Source organism: Dipodomys merriami, unplaced genomic scaffold (assembly GCF_024711535.1).
Source record: "Dipodomys merriami isolate MVZ:Mamm:240054 unplaced genomic scaffold, mDipMer1.0.p SCAF_641, whole genome shotgun sequence".
Lineage (NCBI taxonomy): Eukaryota > Metazoa > Chordata > Mammalia > Rodentia > Heteromyidae > Dipodomys > Dipodomys merriami.
In genome coordinates, this window is record NW_027206226.1 from 286998 (window position 1) to 307153 (window position 20156).

A 20156-nucleotide genomic window follows, 5' to 3' on the forward strand; every position below is an offset into this window, starting at 1 on the left:
TAAAGCTTTACCATTCGGGGATGTACAGCTTAGAGGCGAGAGGAAACACTGTGATTAAAAAACTACCAATTTAAGGCCTAATAACGAGGAGAAACATATGGACTTCTCCTGGAGCTATGGAATATATTTGGTGATAGAAAATCAGTGGTGTAACTTCCTGCTTGGTTGGATGGTAGTCAGGCCAGGACATTAGGTAATCATGCATATGAACAATATTTTCACCTTCTTGGCTTTAGTTACTTTTGAAATGGTAGGGTGTAATAAGCAGTTATATTTTGAAAAAATACCTTCTAGTCCGAACAGTTCTGTCTGAACTGTTCGTCTCTCTATAATCCCTCGTAACTAAGATTAGTTTTGCTCCAGTAAGACAATATATGCTGTCAGGGTAAGACATTCTGGTTGGGCTGTTCCTACATGAAGCAAGGGTAAAAGGTCAAGGAGACATTTGTGCCAGCAAGACCTCATTTGGGAAATTTTAAGCTGCAGAAGTTTAGAAGTAGCTCTAAGCAAGGCTTACTTTGAATCCATTAGCTCAACAAAGCTAAATCAGTTAATAAACAAGTACTTGAAAATCCATCACCTTTGCACCTATCTATAAAGGCTTCAAAGTATGATCAAATTTCAAATGAAAAAGACTTAAAGTAGTCATTTACAAAAACTTGCAAATGTGAACATTCGAACAAACAACATAAGTTTTTTCCACCATACACAGAATTTTACAGAAATAAGATGAATAGCAATTTTGGGAACAATAAGGTTTCCTTGTTACAAATAGGCAACCAAGGATATATGCCTGTCTTAAGATTGCATCATTAATTACTTAAGTTTATAGGATACTACATGCTTCAGCAGCACGTCTACCCGAATTACAATACAGAGATTTATATGGCTCTTGCACAAGGATGATATGAAAATTTGTGAAGTATTCCATATTTTTCATTATTCAGATGCAAAAAATGAAAAACAGTTATTCAAAAGTTGATTACAAATATACAAGAGTAATAATATGTGTAATTCATAGAAATAAAAGTTAATTTGACATCAGTGTATTCAATCTTCACCGTTTTAGAAAGGCCTTTACATAGCATAACCTTTATAAAACTTTTGAAATAAGATAACATTGTCATTTTATCCCAAAGAAATAAAATTCTATAAGGACCTAGGAATTAAAAGAATCTTAAAATGTTTCTATATGAAATGCAATCTGAAAGAACACATGTATTAATGAACGTATGGATTATAAAACAATGTCGAATTCAAAGTATTATATCTAGGAGCGAATGAAATAGATTATGGACATTATACAAACAGAATACTAAATATTTTAAAATATACTTTTTCAGACAAGCACCAGAAATATCTTTAGTTTCTGTACTACTCATTTCAACAGATAAGTTAAAATTATTTCTGATTTAAAAAATCACAAACTCTATAGAAATCATTATAGATGTATACAAACAACTCGAATATATTTTGACATCAATGTCAGGCAATTCACTTGGAAGAATACCATGGAATACATGAATTTTTAAAGTAAGGTATTGCTGTTGCTTTGTATTGTGAAAATATTTTCTATGGAAACATAGGATGGACTGGCAATTTTGAAATTTAAGAAACTTAACTGATCCATTAGGACTTAGGAGAACAATTTGTACAGCTTTCCACAACTTCAAAGAGGTAGTGATACATACTTATCCTTTTGGCAATATCAAATGCAGTTTCTTCCAAGTTGTGCTTCAGACCTGGCTTGATATAATGGTTCAACAGAAGGATATCCAGCTTATCTTTGCTATATCTATTCCCAGCAGCAAGATGCAGGGGGTCAAGAGGCCTTTAACTTGGCCATTGGTATCTGCATCATGATGAAATAAGAAGCCACTCTGTTATTATTCCATGTATAAGTACTGTGCAGGGATGTCCAGCCATTCGCAGTTATTACATGAATATCTGCCTTGAGCCACCAACTCATGGACAATATCTAAGTGTCCACTGTAGGCTTCTCGATGAAGAGGGGTATACTCATCGTCATCCCTAGTAATCACATGAGTGGCCTTTTTGGAAAGTAGTCTCTGCACTGTAGTAAGGCGATTATTTTCAGCAGAACAAAGAAGAAATTTGCTTGGATACTATTTCATTTTTTTCTTGCAATTGATACCATTTCTCACTTTTTCATCTTGTTCCTCAACTTCATCAGAATTGCCTAACCAGAGACTTTGAGTGCCAATGAGAATGAGCTCTCCATGTATTTCCCCAATAGTTCACATTGGATGAAATGGTCAGAAAAATCTGGTGAATTTTCTGCATCTGTTTTTTTCATTATTATTTATTTTCTCTTTTTTCATTTTTACTATTCTAAATTATTCTAACTGGAGAGTAGGGAATTGGTAGAGAGCAGAGGAAAGATTTTCCTCCGTATTTAAAGGTACAGACTGAAAATGAGGACCAGTGTTTTCTTCTTGTGCAGCTTATTCTAAGAATGAGAAAACAGGAAATAATGTATTCTATGTAAATGAATTGGGATATGGCAGAGCAGAAAGTGAAATGATGCAACCAAAAATATAAAAGCAAAATAAATTAGGATAATTGTGGAGCAATCATATTACCTATGAGAACCATGAAAGGGAGAGAGGGAGAGACAGATGTGCAATGGTCTAGCTAGCCACAAAATCCATCCCTCTCATCAAATTATAGAGCAAATAAATTCATTTTTTAAAAGAGATGGAAATAGAATTTAAGATCAGATATCTCCATTGTTTTTAATTATATTCTTATTATCTTAAATACTTGTATAAGGGAATTTTCATTCAACATATCAGTTTTTTAAGTAAAATGGATCTTTATATAACTTTTCCACACCCTTCCAAACCTCACCCCACTTTAATTTTTTCTAGTTTCATACTATCTGCATTGAATATTATACCTTCACTCTCTTCCTCCATATCTCTCTTTATTCCTTCCTTTTGACTTCCACTCACATATTCCAAGTGATAGTTTCCTGGTTTTCATTTTGTTGGAGTACAGTTCAATTTTATAAGAAATTACACCTTTGAAATACTCCTCTGCAAATAGCATGCTTTGGTTAATATTTTTGTGTAAACTTGTATAAATTTCTAGCTTCCAAATATGGCTCTGACTTAGTTCCATTAATATATTTTTAAATCTATCCTTTTCGTTGCAAATAATGTAAGAGTCTTCAAAATGGATGGGTTCAATCCAATTGTGTATATGTGCCACACTTTCTCTAATCATCACTCTGCCAAAGGGCATCTGGGCTGTTTCCGTAACTTGGCTACGGTGAATAGTGCAGCAGTGAACATGATTGTGAAAGTGATTTTACTGTTACATTTTGGAATAATTCATCACTTCCTTTGTGGGAGCAATACTCTATCCAGTTACCCAGAATAAGAACATCCTTCCCTTCATCTTCATCACATTGAATTGCAAGTCCTCAAAAACACACTTACCCCTACAGGTCTCAATAAGCTAAAACACCACTGTGCCCATATTCTTTCAAAACATTTTTCTCATAATTGTACATATAATTTAGTGAGAACCTTCTATGTACTTTCCTAATGTGGGAATGAGGGACATGACAGAGTAAACGTAAGAAATATGCAACTTAATTAGCTATTATCATATTTAAAATCATGTTCAGCTCTAATTCATAGCCTCACATAATATTATTTTAATCTTTATTTGATTACTTCATCTAACCCGTAAATTATATCAGGTGAGTTAAAAGCAAAGGCAAAAAGTGTGGTTTTATTTTGACACTCATGTGTGAGGTTGCACAACATGGGCAAATAGATGGATTGGAATTAATAGCTCTTATCCATTTTGTTAACATAGAGATGATTTTCCCAACCTGATTCTTGAATTCGTATTCCATTCAACAACAAGAAACATGTGATAATTTCCTTTGTTTTGCTCCTTATTAAATTTTTTCCATTTTATTTTATAATGGATGATTTCATAAATGTACTGTAGATACAAAAATATGTTAAAATATTTCTATCCATATGCATTGATATATACATACTCACATATATTATGCAGGTTATAATGATAATGTATAATTTCAGTAACTGTACAATTTACTAAATTATTAAAACTATCGACAGCTCATGCCTGGCATCCGGGTTACTCGGGAGGCTGAGATCTGACAATCATAGTTTGAAGCCATCCTGGGCAAGAATGTCCAGGAGCCTCTTATCACCAAACAACCAACAGAAAATCAGAATTGGAACTGTGGTTCAAATAGTATAGCGGTAGCCTTGAGAGAAAAATCTCAGGGACATCATCCAGGTTCTTAGTTTAAGAAGAACAATCTACCCAAACAAAATCTATTTAATTTACACCTGTGTAATTAAAGTATTTCCATCACCCAAATGCACAACCATGCTCATTTGCAAGGTCACTCTGTTTTGTGTGAAGTACCATAAAATATTTTCACTTAAGTTGAAAGCATTGGAATGTGGGTTCATTCTATCTCTCTCATGCATTTTTCTACTCAAATATTCAAATCTTACAATTATTCCAATTATTTAAAATCATAGCTTTTTACTTTCATACCCAAATATTAGAGTTTGAATTGAGTGTCTTGTGCCCCCTAAATGGGTGTTCTTACCACTTTGTCATGTCCCCAGCTCTAAATTATCCTGATTATTTTTCAGATCCTTGTGTATGACCTTGGGCTCAGTCCATGTTATGTTATTCTTCCTGGAATTTAGAATAACAGGTGCATGGCATTGTGTACTGATTTTTCTGTCCAGTCTGGGCTTTAACCTCTATCCTCAAGAGTAGACTCCCATGTAGTCAGGATTTTCATAAGTTTGTGATAGCTGATGTTGTTTTAAGTCTTTGCATTTCCTGCAGGTTCTTGACTACTAAATTAATTTGTTTTCTTGGGTTGGGTTGTTTCATTTGAATGTATGTGTTGAGTTGTTCCTCACTTGTCCTTTTGTTTCTTTCAATCAAGTTCTTACCTAAAGTGCTGAGAAACCAATTCTTCTTTTTCATGATAGTCAAGGTGAACATGATTTATTACAAAGCAATTTCAGTAATATTTAAACATCTTCATATCTATGGATGGTACATAAATGATAAGTGCTGTGATGGGTTTTTTTATTTTCACAGCAGTCTTTGCCATGCACAGACAGATCATCATAAAATCTATGAAGATAATAAAACTACAGATGCAAGCAAAGAGAAGAAAAACCTATTATTAATTGTTTGACAGAGGCTTGCGTTCTAGTGAAAGAAATACGTTGCTTGATGCAAGATTTCACAAAATTGTATTTCTAGGGGGAAGCTAAACAACCATCTAATTCTACAGAATTGAGGGAGAAGAATCAAACTCCTGAATAGTTTACATATGGGTCAAATAAAAGCATGCTTCTAAAAAGAGAGTTGACTTTAGAGAAACGTGATGAGTTCTATGTAAATAGGTGCTTAGCTGATTTTGTTAATTTGTAAACTAATACAGGGAAATAGGGTACAGCAAGGTAAAAAAAGAACTTCGCATTGAAATACTCATGTGTGTGTGTGTGTGTGTGTGTGTGTGTGTGTGTGTGTACATGCACGTGTATACACGCATGCTCATGTGCAAGTGCTAATTTATTCATTCATCATCCCTAAGATTCTGTGTCCAAGGATAGTGGTTTACCACTTGAGGCATTGTTCCACTTCTGGTTTTTTGGAGATAATCGCATGTATTTTCATGATTGGACTGGCTTTGAATAGTGGTCTTCATATCTCAGCCTCCAGAGTAGCTAGCTAATCTTACTCAGCCTCCAAGTAGCTAGTTAAAATTGGGCCTGTCCTCTATACTTCACTGCTTTTTTATTCTTGTCCTGAGGTGTTCACATGCCTAAGTCATATATATGTCTAGTTGCTTTAAGAAATACTCTTATTGCTTGGCACCAGGGGCTCCCATCTGAACTCTTAACTACTGAGGAGGCTTGAGAACAGAACCCAGGCCAAAAGTTTAGTGGACTTCCTTCTCAATATATAGTTGGGTGCATTGGATCATTTCCACCATCCTGCACTATCTACATGTTAAGATTGGAAGGGCTGCCGAATCCAGGCCAGCCAAGTTAGGAAGCAAGACAATTTGGTGTGCACCCCTTATACCCTTGATAATGGGAAGGCTAAAAATTCAGATCAGATGCATGTTCTTTTGAAAGGGAACCCATATCCTAAAATTAACCAATGATATGACACCACTCTACAAAAACAATACCCAAATTGAACACAATTTCCCACAACCAAAATAAGCATATACTTTAACATGCAAAAACTTAGTACAATCTGCTCTTTGCTCTAATATCAGCTTCATCTAATTATCATATGATGTGACAGAATAGTTTCTTCATTAAACTGATTATATATTTTAAGAAACCTAGAAAATTCTTTCTCACATATTAAATCCAACGAATGGCAAATTGCCTCATTTCTTACCTATTTGGCTACTACTATAAGTTCATCTTATGATTATTATTAATAGTAATATATTCAGATTTATTAATTTACTATGTAACAGTTTTTAAACTTTTGGCTTCTCTGCTGAAGTTGAAGTATTTAAATAGTATCATCAAATTATATTACTTGGGTACTTAGGGCAGTTTTTTAAAAAGTATTAAACCAATGGTTTCTAGTAATTCTGTTTTTTTGGGGGGCGGTGTCAGATCATGGGACCTGAATTCTGGGCCTGGGCGCTGTTCCTCAAGGCTAGTTCAAGGCTAGCACTCGACCACTTGATCCACAGTGCCACTTCCAGTTTTTTTTTCTGTTTATGTGATGCTGAGGAATTGAACCCAGGGCCTCAAACATGCAAAGCAAAAGTTCTACCACTGAGCCACCTTCTTAGCTCTCTATGAATTCTTAATTGGTATATTATTTAGTTTATTTTTAATTTCAATTTAATTTTATTGTAAAGGTAATTTACAGAGGGGATACAGTTATCTAAATAAAGTAATGAGTACATTTATTATGGAAGGAACATATTTATCGCTTCCATTGATTTTTTTGCACACTCAAAAAAAAACTACTGATGCTTTTCCTGTCGATATTGACCAATGGGTACTTTTCTTTCTTCATGCATTTTTTATTATAAACTTGATATACAGAGGGCTTACAGTTATTTAAGTCAACTAAAGAGTACACTTCATTTTATTTTCTAAATTTTGAATTTAATTATTTTCTTTTGTTTCTTTAGGGTTATTCTTTTTTCAGAGTTATAGGATTAGTTAATTTAGTTTTGCATAATTTTAACATATGTAAATTATTCAGAGATATATTTTTTGCTTTCAAAACAGTTAACATGTGAATATTTAAAAAAATATTTTCTTAAATTTTATATGGTTGATGAATTTAAGTAAATTTAATTTCTTAAAGTTCTAAACATATTTGTTCAGGTAATGAATACTGTATTTTCAAGAAGCACATACTTTATTTAAAAAGGCTGCATTACATGGTCACTTTTGGAAATATTTATACTTGAATTAAAAAAAAAACTGAGCTGGAAGCCGGGCGCTGGTGGCTCACGCCTGTAATCCTAGCTACGCAGGAGGCTGAGATCTGAGGATCTCGGTTCAAAGCCAGCCCGGGCACGAAGAGACCGTGAGACTCCTATCTCCAATAAAAACCACCAGAAAACCGGAAGTGGTGCTGTAGCTCAAATGGTAGAGCGCTCGCCTTGAGCTGAAGAGCTGAGGGACAGCGCCCAGGCCCAGAGTTCAAGCCCCACGGCCGACCAAAAAAAAAAAAAAAAAAAAAAAAAACTGAGCTGGGCATAGTGATTTGTGGTTTCCTTTTTCTAACTATGGTGGGAAGTGTAAATAGGGTTTGTAATTTGGGAAAGACTGGGAAACTTTGAGACCTTATAAAATTTCCAGAGTGAAATGATTAGAGATATAGCCATGCCTAGCAAGATATAGAGCACCTGGTTATCATATACTAAATCTTGAGTTAAAACACCAGTAACATCAATCTTTTATCAAAATAAAAGTATACATGTTTCAAAATGTTTATTATTTAAAACTTGTTTGCAAATTTCTCATGTCTTTTATTTCTTAATTTTAAATTTACTTAATCTATAAGAATCCAAGTATCTTGTGACTGTTTTATTTCTACTAAACTTTTAATAGTATGAGCAATATTATGATTTCATATATTAAAACACTTTTACTGTTTGTGATAATTTTCCCTGTTTAATATGATAATAACAATATTCCAAATGTGTGTATGTGTTATGTGTGTGTGTGTGTTTATGTGGGTTTTGTGTGTGTGTGCTTTGTGTGTACTTTGTAATGCTTGGGAGATCACACAATTGCTTCACATATGTTAGGCCAAAGTTTTATTACTGAACTATACTGTCTAGTTATAATACAAATTGTTTTTTAAGTTATGACTTTTTAAAATTTTCATTCCTAGTATGCTTTTCCAAAATTATATATGATAAAATGTGATCCATCTTCTATCCACATTAGCAATTGTTAGTTTTATTCTTTCTCTTATTTCTTTGGAAATGAATTATATTCCTATTACAACATTTTTACATTGTAACAGCTCTATACAATGCTTTGTTTTCTATTTTATTTTTTCCATGTTATCTGACTTTCAGTCCAAACTATCAGGTGGATTAAAAAGAAACTTGATTCAGGACACTTTATTTTTCTCCTTCTCTTCTCTGAAATCTTTCTGTTTTTTGAAACAATACCAATGACATACAGCTCCTATGTGATCCACCATTCTTCCCTATCTCTCTCTCTTCTGCAGTACAGCTCAAGTCGTTATCATTCAGCTTTATTATGCTATAATGTTATCTAAATCTTAACTCATTCCTAAATTAATTTTAGTTGTTTGAGCAATCTCTAAAGACATTTATCTATATATAATATCAGGGGTTTGTGTTTCCACAAGGTGCAAAATATGAGTGACTATCAAACATCCAGATATCTCTGGAGAATATTGGTCCACCTGCTCAATAATCCCGTATGTAAATTCAAGGAATTCATAACAATCTTGTAAAATGGTGTAGCTTGAGCCTTCATACAAGCTTTGAATTGTATTACCATGTTTAGTGAAGATAACCTAGTTCTATTATAAGAACAGACGCATAGAAGAAGGTAACAGATTTTTCAAAAATTAATTCTTAGTTTTATGTTCCACAGATTTTGAAAAGGATGCCATGAGACTTTATGAAATAAAAACAGAATCTTAAATGGTTGTATTGGTACTATTGCCTCTCTAGATTTAAAGAATGATCTTAGAATATTACCTCAATCCTTTTTTTGTGTGTATGTATGTCGGTCATGGGGTTTGAACTCTGGGCTTGGGAGTTGTCCATGTGCTCTTCAGCTCAAGGTGAGCACTCTACCGCTTGAGCAACAGCAAAACTGCCAGTTTTCTAGTGGTTTATTGGAGATAAGAGTCTCATGGACTTTCCTGCCCAGGATAGCTTTAAACCACCATCCTCAGATCTCAGCCTCCTCAGTAGCTAGGATTACAGGCTTGAGCCACCAGCACCTGGCCTACCTCAAACCTTACAAAGAATGATTATCAAACTAAATGTGAGATGTAAAAACTTGTAAAACATAAATGTAAAAATTCATGACATCGGATTAGTAAAGGTTTCTAAAAATTTGACATGGAAAACATTAGTAGCTAAAGAGAAGCAAGAACTGGATTATATCAAGTGATAACCTTTCATAATTCCAAGGACACTATAACAGAAACGAAACCATATCCAACAGATAGAGGGCATATATTTGTTAATGCTACATTATTAATGCTACAGTGATTCTGAAACTTAAGTGTTTTTTGGGAGGGGTCCAGTTGTGGGGCCTGAACTCTGGGCCTGGGCGCTGTCCTTCAGCTCTTCAGCTCAAGGCTAGCAATCTACCACTTGAGCTACAGAGCAACTTCCTGCTTTTTTTTTGCTTATGTGATGCTAAGGAATCGAACCCAGGGCCTCAGGCATGCAAGGCATCGCTCTACCACTAAGCCACCTTCCCAGCCCCTGAAACTTAATTATTTTTATATCTTCTAATTCTATAAAATTTTTTTCCTGAATAGTATATTTTATTAAATAACATGCAGATTAATAGTCAATAGGAGGAGCATATGAAATAAGCTCCTTTTTAGTGTCTAAGAAATAATAAAAACTCACTAATAAGTCCATAATATTAAAAGAGGACACAAAATATAGTAATGCATTTGTGGAGAAATTGATATACTTCTGATAGTGATCGATTTGTATAATACTACAATCATTTTAGCAAATAAGATTTCAAGTCTTCAAAAGGTGAAAGAGAATTTTATAGGGTCCAGGCATTACACTTCTATGAATGTATTAAACAGAAGTAAAAAAACTTTTTTGGATAGAGAATGTAGTTAATTGACAGTGAACTTGAATAGTATGTGTGAGACCCTGGAAATGATCCGCAAAAAAAGTTTTTGAAAAGACACACTACAGAGGATGTATGCTGGGCAAATTCCTGTAAATGAATTTTATATCTATTTTTAATGTCTGTTCTAAAATATACAGCATTTCTATTTGAAGGAATGCAAGTTTGTGAAAATCGGGCTTTGAAAACCTATGAAGGCACAATTCACTTCCAAAGCACTAAAATGTATACAATAAAAGGAGATAATATATTGTAAGTGAATTGCAAGTCAGGAAAAAAAACTATTGTTAAACTTCTTCACACAAAATGCAGAATAGCTAAAAAGATGTTTTGGTGTTGGCTAAAAACTCATTGTAAACTACTGCATTTAAAACAAAGATGTGATTTCTGTTTATTTTGAGGGTATTTTGTCCGTTTGGGTTTATACAGAGATAACTCAATCCAAAAGTATATGTGATAACTGGAATACCTAGGAATTATGCATCAATTCTAAGTAATTTTTTATTATTTTTATTGTGAAAATACTGTACAGATGGGTTACAATTACATGGGCAAGATAATGAGTACATTTCTTATCAAGCATTGTAGCCTCCCCCTTTGTTTCCCCTTCCCATCCCTTCCCATCCTCCCCCTGTCCCCCACCCAATCCTCCCTGCTCCCCCGCCAAAGTTGTAAAGTTCATTTTTCGACATAACGACTTGTACATCTCATTCTTGAAATGAGTCCACCTGTATCCCTATTGTTTTCCCATGGTTTCCCTTATTTGCAATATCTAGTATATGTCTGATTCAAACAGAAAAGGTCAGATAAGTTGATGTTAGGGAAATGAACCCGAGGGTAGGTATTCAAATGTTTTCTTTTCTTTCATGCGATTGTTTCTAACACATTTATGATTATTTTTTTGTTGCTTTGTATGTCCCTCCCCCACAGTATAACCCCTGCTTTCACTGTATTTGATGTCAGTATAATTGTGGAGGGGAAGGGGTAAAACTTCTAAGTAATTGAGAAACTTTTCTGGAAGAAACTTTTAGCAAATGACAAAAGACACAAATCTATGCATCTGCATTTTATGAAAGTCATATGTTACATGCTCAATCCTATAACTTATCTCTAGTTTTCTAGGAAAAACGTATTCTCAAGATAAGAGCCAAAAGCAGTGAAAATAACAAAATACACAATCATCTTGATTTATTTGTGAAAGTAACAAATGAAATAAAATAATTCCACTGAAGGGACTCCAATATTAGTGTATGTGAAGATATTCCTAAATGCCAATATCCATTAAATTTTTGGAATTTTAATTTCTACTAACATAGGAAAACTAGAACAAGAAAACAAATATAGACTTAGAGTGAACCAGCCTTGAAATCATTTTCTCAATTGCTTTGTATGTCCCTCCCCCACAGTATAACCCCTGCTTTCACTATATTTGATGTCAGTATAACTTATGGAGGAGATGGGGGAAAACCAGTTGTTTAAGGATACAAGTGGACCTGTTGCAACAATGAGAAGTACAAATTGTCATGTACAAAACGAGCTTTACAACGTCGGTGCAGGAGGGGGAGGGGGGGAAGGAGAAGGATTGGGATTGGGGGGGAGGGGGGAGGCTGGGAAGGGATGTGAAGGGTAAACCAAAGGAGGAGGCTGCAATGCTTGGTAAGAAATGTACGCATTATCCTGCCCATGTAATTGTAACCCCTCTGAACAGTATGTTCACAAATAAAATTAAATTAAATTTAAAAAAAGTATTGATACTCCTTTGCTTTGGAAATCATTTAACAATATTTATCACTTATGAAAATTCAAATACCAAGCAAGAGTAATTTTATATAATCATTATAAATATCATTTTATTACTATTGTAAAATAGAATAAAAAATCAGTCCCAATATATGACGTATCTATCATTATTCTTAACTTCTAATCATTACCTAAATATTTTAAACAATCTAAATAATCATGTCTTTAACATGGACGTAAATTTTCTATACTTTTTTACTTAACATTTTCCAGGGGTATGTATTCATGTTTCTAAGAAATGTTCACAGCGGTTAAAAGATGCTTTTGTGAAATTAATGTGCTACATTTTTTGTTGTGGGTGTTGTTTTTAGTGGTTAATTGAAGATAAGAATCTAACAAGTAATTTTCTGTCTGGGCTAGTTTCGGAAACAATTCTAAGATCTCAGCACCCAGAATAGCTCTTATTATAAGGGTGAGTTACCGGCACTTGATTTCATGAAGTTTTTTTTTTTTATTATTTTAATTATATTTTGAGATACTTGTTTCACTATAATGTATATCATTCTACACATAAATTTAGATATATGTATATATTTCTGAGGACAAATAATCTCTAAAAATATACTATTCTACACATAACATTTATATAGAGAGAGAGAAGACAGATATAGACAGAGAGAAAGAGAGAGAAGACAGATTCGCTCTAAAAATTTTATGCTACTATTTTTGACCTTTTTCATTTCAAAGATATACAGTCTATTTTTCTAAAAGTTTCCTAGAATAAAATAACTAATATTTCAATAGGAAGTAGAGTTTATTACTTTCAAGGGAATTTTAGATATACACATGATATTATAGTAACATTTACAGTATATTACTTGAAAAGGTTCTGTAGTTAGGGGAAGAGAAGAAGTTAATTCATACTGATTAGGAAATTGCAATGCTTCAAAAAATCTATTCCATAATTTGTTATAAGCACATAGTCAAACTACCTGATATGGTTTAGGGTTTTTTTTATTTGTTCAAAATTTCAATATGGATTCATGCACAGTGGTAACATTAAAATTATTAATCAAAAGACAAATAATAAAATCATAGACACATATCCAACATTCAATAATTAGCACTTATGTTGCTAATAATAATTTTGATGGGGAGGATGATGACCATAGTGTAGCCTGATAATGACGATGTTGTGATTGAAAAGGAAAAAAAAAATACGTAGATATCTTTGAAGCTGGATTTCCCACATTGAATGCATAGTTATAAACAGCGTGGGATTACATACAATAAGAATAAGAGGAGGAGGGCTGGGAAGGTGGCTCAGTGGCAGTGTGCTGGCCTTGTCTACATGAGGCTCTGGGTTTGATTCCTCAGCACCACATAAGCAGAAAAAGCAGGAAGTGGCACTGTGGCTCAAGTGGTAGAGTGCATTGAGCTGAAGAGCTGAGGGACAAGGCCAGGCCAAGAGTCCAGGCCCCATGACGAACCAAACCAAACAAAACAAAACAGAATAACAAAAGGAGAGTTTGAATATCAAGAATTACAATCACATAAACAGGTACAGACAGTAAAAACCCTAATGTTATTCCAGCAGTCTTTCTAATGTATATACACTCACTGTTCTTGGTGGTATTATTTTCTTATAAATAAAATCATTTATTTCCACATTTTGATGGACTAAGATGTAGGTTTCAACTTAGTGTGATTAGTTCAAATAACATTCTCATATAGATACCATTCAATAACCAATGTTTTCAAATGATATATTAAGAGTATGTTCTTCATTACAGTTGTAAATACATGACACAATTTACATAATACTACTTACATATCTGCAGTTACCATAAAAGGACACAAGTTGCAGAGCCAGGAGTTAAAATTTATTTTTATTTCTGCATGAAACAATTTCTGACTTTATACCAACAAACTGAATTTGACTCTTTCCTTATTTGTAAGCTAAGGTTGAAAATGTAAGGACTGTTTACTTTCTCTTTCCTTGCTCTAGAAGTCAACAAATATATTCTTCAATATTTCTGGCAGATTACATCCATTAAATGTAAGACCAACATTCAATGTTGTGAGTAATTAATGGTACTAGAATTTTTGTCTGAGTTCTTCGCTCTGTGTGCTTACAAGGAGACTCATTGGGTGATGGAGAGGACCAATATGAAAAGACTAGGGAGAAATGCATACTTAGTAAACAGTTGTTTTAGGACTGAGTGACTGGTGATGAGTATTTGCAATAGGCTGGTGTGTCAGGGTCATAAAAAGAAGTACATAGAAATTACATTAGTGACAGAAACTGAGAAAATCTTGATCATTCATCTTATCTAATGGATGGAGGTAGAGTAAGAGGAAATCTAAAGTTTTTCCACATCTCTGTCTCCTAACTCTGTTAGTTACATTCTTGGTGATAAGGATGGATTTAGATGGATTTATCTTGGTGATAAAGATGGATTTAGAGGAAAAAACTCTCTGATAGTTCTAAGATTTATGTTAAACAGATGCAAAGATAGGTCTGTTTGGACATCATCAAAATATTCATAACAATGAATATGAAAAATAATAAAATCAGGGACATTATTAAAGGGAAGAGGAAAAGGAATGTTCTGAGGAAAGTGTGAAGAATGTGAGTACCAGAGTGGAAAAGATTGGAGGAAAGTGATAAATAAGGAAACAAAAAAGGAATAAACACAGATTTACAGAAGAAAAGGAAGGAAAGAATTTTCAGGAAGATATTGAAGGAAACCTACTATTTGGATTTGAAAAGTAAAAGGGCATAGACAAGTTCAATAAGAACAGTGTTTTGGTGAAAGTTATATTGATAAAATGTTGAGATGTGAATATGAGGACAAAATTCTGGATAGATTAATTCAACAGATCCTGTTGATTCTAAATGTTGGGAACAAATGCTTTAATCCTGACCTTAGAAATATTATACAGATATAACTGTCATGAACTTTTCTTAGTGGTATTATGTGAATATTTTTGAAAACTTTATTTAGCTAGGAGATTATAGATTGAACTACAGCACAAAAAAGCCTAATTTCTCCTACAGTTCCAATTAGTGACCCATCTATGCATATCAGTTTGGGATTTTATTGAAATATATTTAGATATGTTTGGATATCTTATCAGCCTACTCATTATAAATGTAGGACAAATAACACCAAGTATTAGGTTGAACATACAGCTTTAATGATGTGACTGAAGACTCCTGGAATTGATTTCTCTTTAGAATAGAAAATGCCTCAATAGCAATTGACACATCATAATTGCCATATACACTATCGAAATCTAAATCTTGTTAGGTATATCTCCATGCTGAAATAACACTGTCAACCAACCTGACACAAATTCTTATATGTAGGAAAATGTTCTTATAAACTTCAAGCTTTTATTGAATGGAAAAATTCAGACATTACTCTCACCACTATGATTAAATGCCTAACAAGATAAGACCTTTTGCTTTAATGCTTTTCTTTCACTTTCTCATACACATTGTCAAGTAGTGAAGAATTCTGATTTAACAATAAGACAATCGTGACTTGTATTAACACAACATCTAGGATCTAATGTTAATTTGGATGCTTACTAATTAGCTCCAAATTTTGTGGATATTTAAATTTCTCCTGGGTAAACTAATGAACTCCATGAAAATGTCCCTAAGGAGCCTTTCAATTCTAATATCACTGTCTCAAAATGCTTTAAATTCTACATTCTTTAATGTGGGCATAGGGTTATTTTGTGGAACTTTTCTCCTCAGAGAGTGAATATTACCGTATTGCTTAACATGGACAAAGTACCTTCTAGACTGGGCGTGTACAAACAAGAAGTGGTAGTTGAACAATGTTCTTAGCAGTTTGTACAGATGAAATGGAAATAGATCAACTATGAACTCAAAAGGAATGTGCAAAGAAGACAAAGGCACAAAGTAGAATTTGCCAAGAAAAGCTAAAGTATAATTTCAAATAATGTGCTCAGGTGTGAGGGTCTGTTCAAAGTACAGGTTCAGACAATGTAGTTGGATATCTTGGGCGGAAAACTGCTTTAAACTGTTCTGGGATAATTGTACAAGTAGAAGCCCCTAATTCTGACTCTAATCAGCCACAACATCATCAATTTACCAAGTGCAAAGTGAGAAAAAGAGGGCTGATCACAGTTAGTGTTGAAACAATGGCAATAACATAACTTTTCTTGTAAGTGTTCATTTATTTTGGAGCATTTAAGTAGGGAAAAGCCAAGTAAATATTTTGCATGTACCTAAATTAAGTGGGACATATTATATTGGTATCTCTTTAACTTGGAAGTTATAGATTATGTCTTTTTGTACTCTAACTTGGGATAATGATCTGCTGTCAGTTATTTTATTCTCTTACCATTTTTTTGCCCTTCAATTTACATAATTATTATTTCAAGAGACATAATTGAGCTTGCATTTCTAAATTCTTCAAATTTATCTGAACTACTTCATACTTCTGACAGCCTCCTATATCTTTCTCAAGGGAAACATTTTGTCACTACCATTTTTATCCTACATGATATTGGATATCTTCCTGGCTAATTCATGCAAGATATACATCAGACTCATCCTATATCTCAACATTTGTACCACCAAAAAATACTATCTTACCTAGAAATCATGATATTAGTATATCTGTTGAGGCAGCATCTGTCATTTTTGAATGGCCTTAAGTGATACTTACATGCAATCATGTTTTAAAACAATATGCTACTCAGTAGATGAATAAATTGACAAAATATGGTTATATATGTACGGTGTACTTCTATGCTTTCTACTCATAAGGAAATGGAAAGACATGGAAAAATCCTACTAAAAAAATAAGCAAGAAACAAAGAAACAGATTTGATGGTTTCCCTCATTTGTAATAACTAGGAAATATCTGATAGTCTTAGCAGATGAGCAGAATGAATCAATAGCTATGTATAAATGATCATATAAAATGATGCTGAGAGGTTTTTCTTTGTGGTTGTTGTTTTTAATGTACTATGTGATTTCTTTTTTCTTTTGTGTTTTCCCCTATGGTTTGTCCATTGTATTTGGATTCAATATCCAAATACAATACAATTGTATTGTATATATATTTATCTTCATTTGGCAAGGGAAGCAGAACAATAAAATGGCGAGACTAAGGACAAAAGGCAAACCAATGCAATAGCAATAGTCACAGGACAATATGTTGGAAATTTACATTACAATTTGTGAGTGGTATTGGGATGAAGGAAAAGTGTGAGAAAAATGAGGGAGGGGGTAAAAATTTCGACATGTTATGTATTCAATAGCTTACAATTACTGCAACCCCGTCTATATATCACCTTGACAATAAAATTAAGCTAAAAAATGAGCTACATAAAATATAAGTTCACTGTATTGGTATAGTAAATATTATTTTATGTTTATTACCTTTAAAAATGAACATTTTGGTTGCTAATTTGAATTACCTCTTTCTTTATCAGACATCAATTGGAATGTTATCAAACTATACAATATTTTCAGAATATACTTGGCATTATTTGGAATAAAACATTATTTTTAGTTTTGTCTCATACTAAAACAGAAAACCGTTCAATTCTATGGAAACTCCTAACTTTGAAAACTTACTAATTGTTAAGAGGAGAGAATATATCTGTTCCTCAACATTCCTATGACTACTAACTACTCATTTTCAAATTCTGAACATGCCATACCAGAGACATTCAAAAGAGTACCTGTTTGTACTTTATTTAATTCTGCAATAGATGCAGTTTTCAATGAGGCATTACATATTTAAAAGTCAACAGAAAAAATAGACACATTCTTGTAGAGGATAAAACTATGAAGTAACTATAATAATTAATTTCTTTTTTTTTTTTTGGTAAGTCATGGGGCTTGAAATCTGGGCTTGGGCACTGTCCCTGCACTCTGCAGCTCAAGGTGAACTCTCTACCACTTGAGCCACAGTGCCACTTCCAATAAAAATTCTGTAAGGGTAAACTTTTGTTCATCAGATTAACTATTATTTCTATGACAATCAATCCCAAGTTTTTATGCCATAAAGTCATCCTAGCCCAACAGTTTCCAACTTGTAAGGTGCACATTAAAATTCCTTAAATTCACATCATGACTAGTTTATCAATATTGTGAAAAAATACTACACTTTTGCTAATGTGATGCCCTTCCTATTGTGGAAAGAATAATACACTTAACTTTGCTACATCATTTTCCCAACAGTGGTATTCTTGAGATCAGAACACTTGCAAATAGAATTTATTTTTATTTTTATTTTATATTTATTTTACTATATATATATATATATATTATCTATCATAGATATTCAGGAGATCTGTATATCTTAATATTAAGATTTGAAGATTATGGTTGAAAGCCCACCCAGGCAGGAAAGTTCCTTGGATTCTTATCTCCAACAAACTCATAAGGAAAAGCCAGACCAAAGTGGCACTGAGGTTCAAGTGGTAGAGCAGTAGCCTTGAGCAAAAACAGGCTCAGGGACAGTGCCCAAGCCAGGGGTTAAGCCCTAGGACAAACCAAACAACAAAAACAAAATTTAAAAACCCCTCAAACACAGCACTTTTCTCATTGTATACAGAGGTACATAATTAAGAAATTACTTCCTGTGCTATGTAAAGGTAGAAAAAAATGTCACACAATTACTCTCTTCATACCATGTTACACCAAAGTCTCAAAAGATTGCTCTTTTCCTATATTTATTAATTAATATCATCAATTTGTTGACAATTTGTCTAGATTATTCACATTATCATTTTACAAATGAACTGTTGGAATTATCTATTAACTAAGTTCTTATTATACCTCACTTGAAAGACTACTCTAGTCAATTAGAATGCCAGAATCATTTGTGAATTTATAAATTAAATCTTTTATTTGAAAAGAATTTTGAAGTATCCTATAGAATATTAAATTACAAACAAAAATTATCTATTTTAAATCTAATTCTAATTTAGGCAAGTCTACAAAGTCCTATATTAAATGAACTTTCCTATTTCTCCAGGCTTTGACTTTTGTAATTCTTCATCATTTCTTTGGAATCTAACAGAATGATGCTTACATTTTCAAATTTTTGATTGGGAATCATGAGCTCTTTTGCAACTAGAAATGTTATGTAATTAAGACAACATTTAAAACACAACTGAGGATTATATTTGAGTTGCATTTCTATAGGAAACTTGAATTCTCAAAACATAATGACAAAATTAGCCCAAATTTCCAACTGTGTCTTTCTTTCTTGTTTATTTTTTATTCCTTTCTTGGTTGGTTTTATTGAGACAAAATTATATTCTGCTACTTAGCCAAAGTTTTATATCAGCTCAAGTAACTTGGGAGTGGAGTCCATGGAGTCCATTAAATACAAGATCATGACATCTTCATGATTTTTTTCTTCTGTTTCTTTCTTTTTTAAAATTTATTATTTTTTCTTGTGAAAATACTGTACAGAGGGCTTAAAATTACCTGTGCAAAACAATGAGTACATTTCTTGTCAAGCATTTTAGCCTCCTACTTTGTTTCTCCTATCCATCCCTTCCCATCCTCCCCCAACGCCTCCACCCAATCCTCCTCACCCCACCAAAGTTGAAAAGTTCGATTTCGACATAATGACTTGTACATCTTATTGTTGCAATGAGTCCACCTGTATCCCTATTTAAACGATTTGTTTTTGCCCTTCCCCTCCAGAAATTATACCGACATCAATACAGTTAAAGCAGAGGTTATACCATGGGGGAGGGACATACAAAGCAACAAAAAAATAATCTTATAAATGTATTAGAAACAAGCCCATGAAAGAAAAAAAACATTTGAATACATATCTTAGGGTTCATTTCCCTAATATCAACTTATCTGACCTATTCTGCTTGACTCAGACATATTCTAGTTACTGCAAATAAAGACCATGGGAGCTAGGTTTCTTTGGGTATGGCTTATTTCACTTACTATATTTTTTCCAAGTCTTTCCATTTCCGAACAAA

The 20156-nt window shown here is 33.2% G+C and overlaps 1 pseudogene; it reads left to right on the plus strand.

Annotated features, from left to right (window-relative positions):
• Positions 1-840: 840 nt before the first annotated feature.
• Positions 841-937, plus strand: LOC138815471 (U6 spliceosomal RNA; annotated as a pseudogene).
• The last annotated feature ends 19219 nt before the right edge of the window (positions 938-20156 follow it).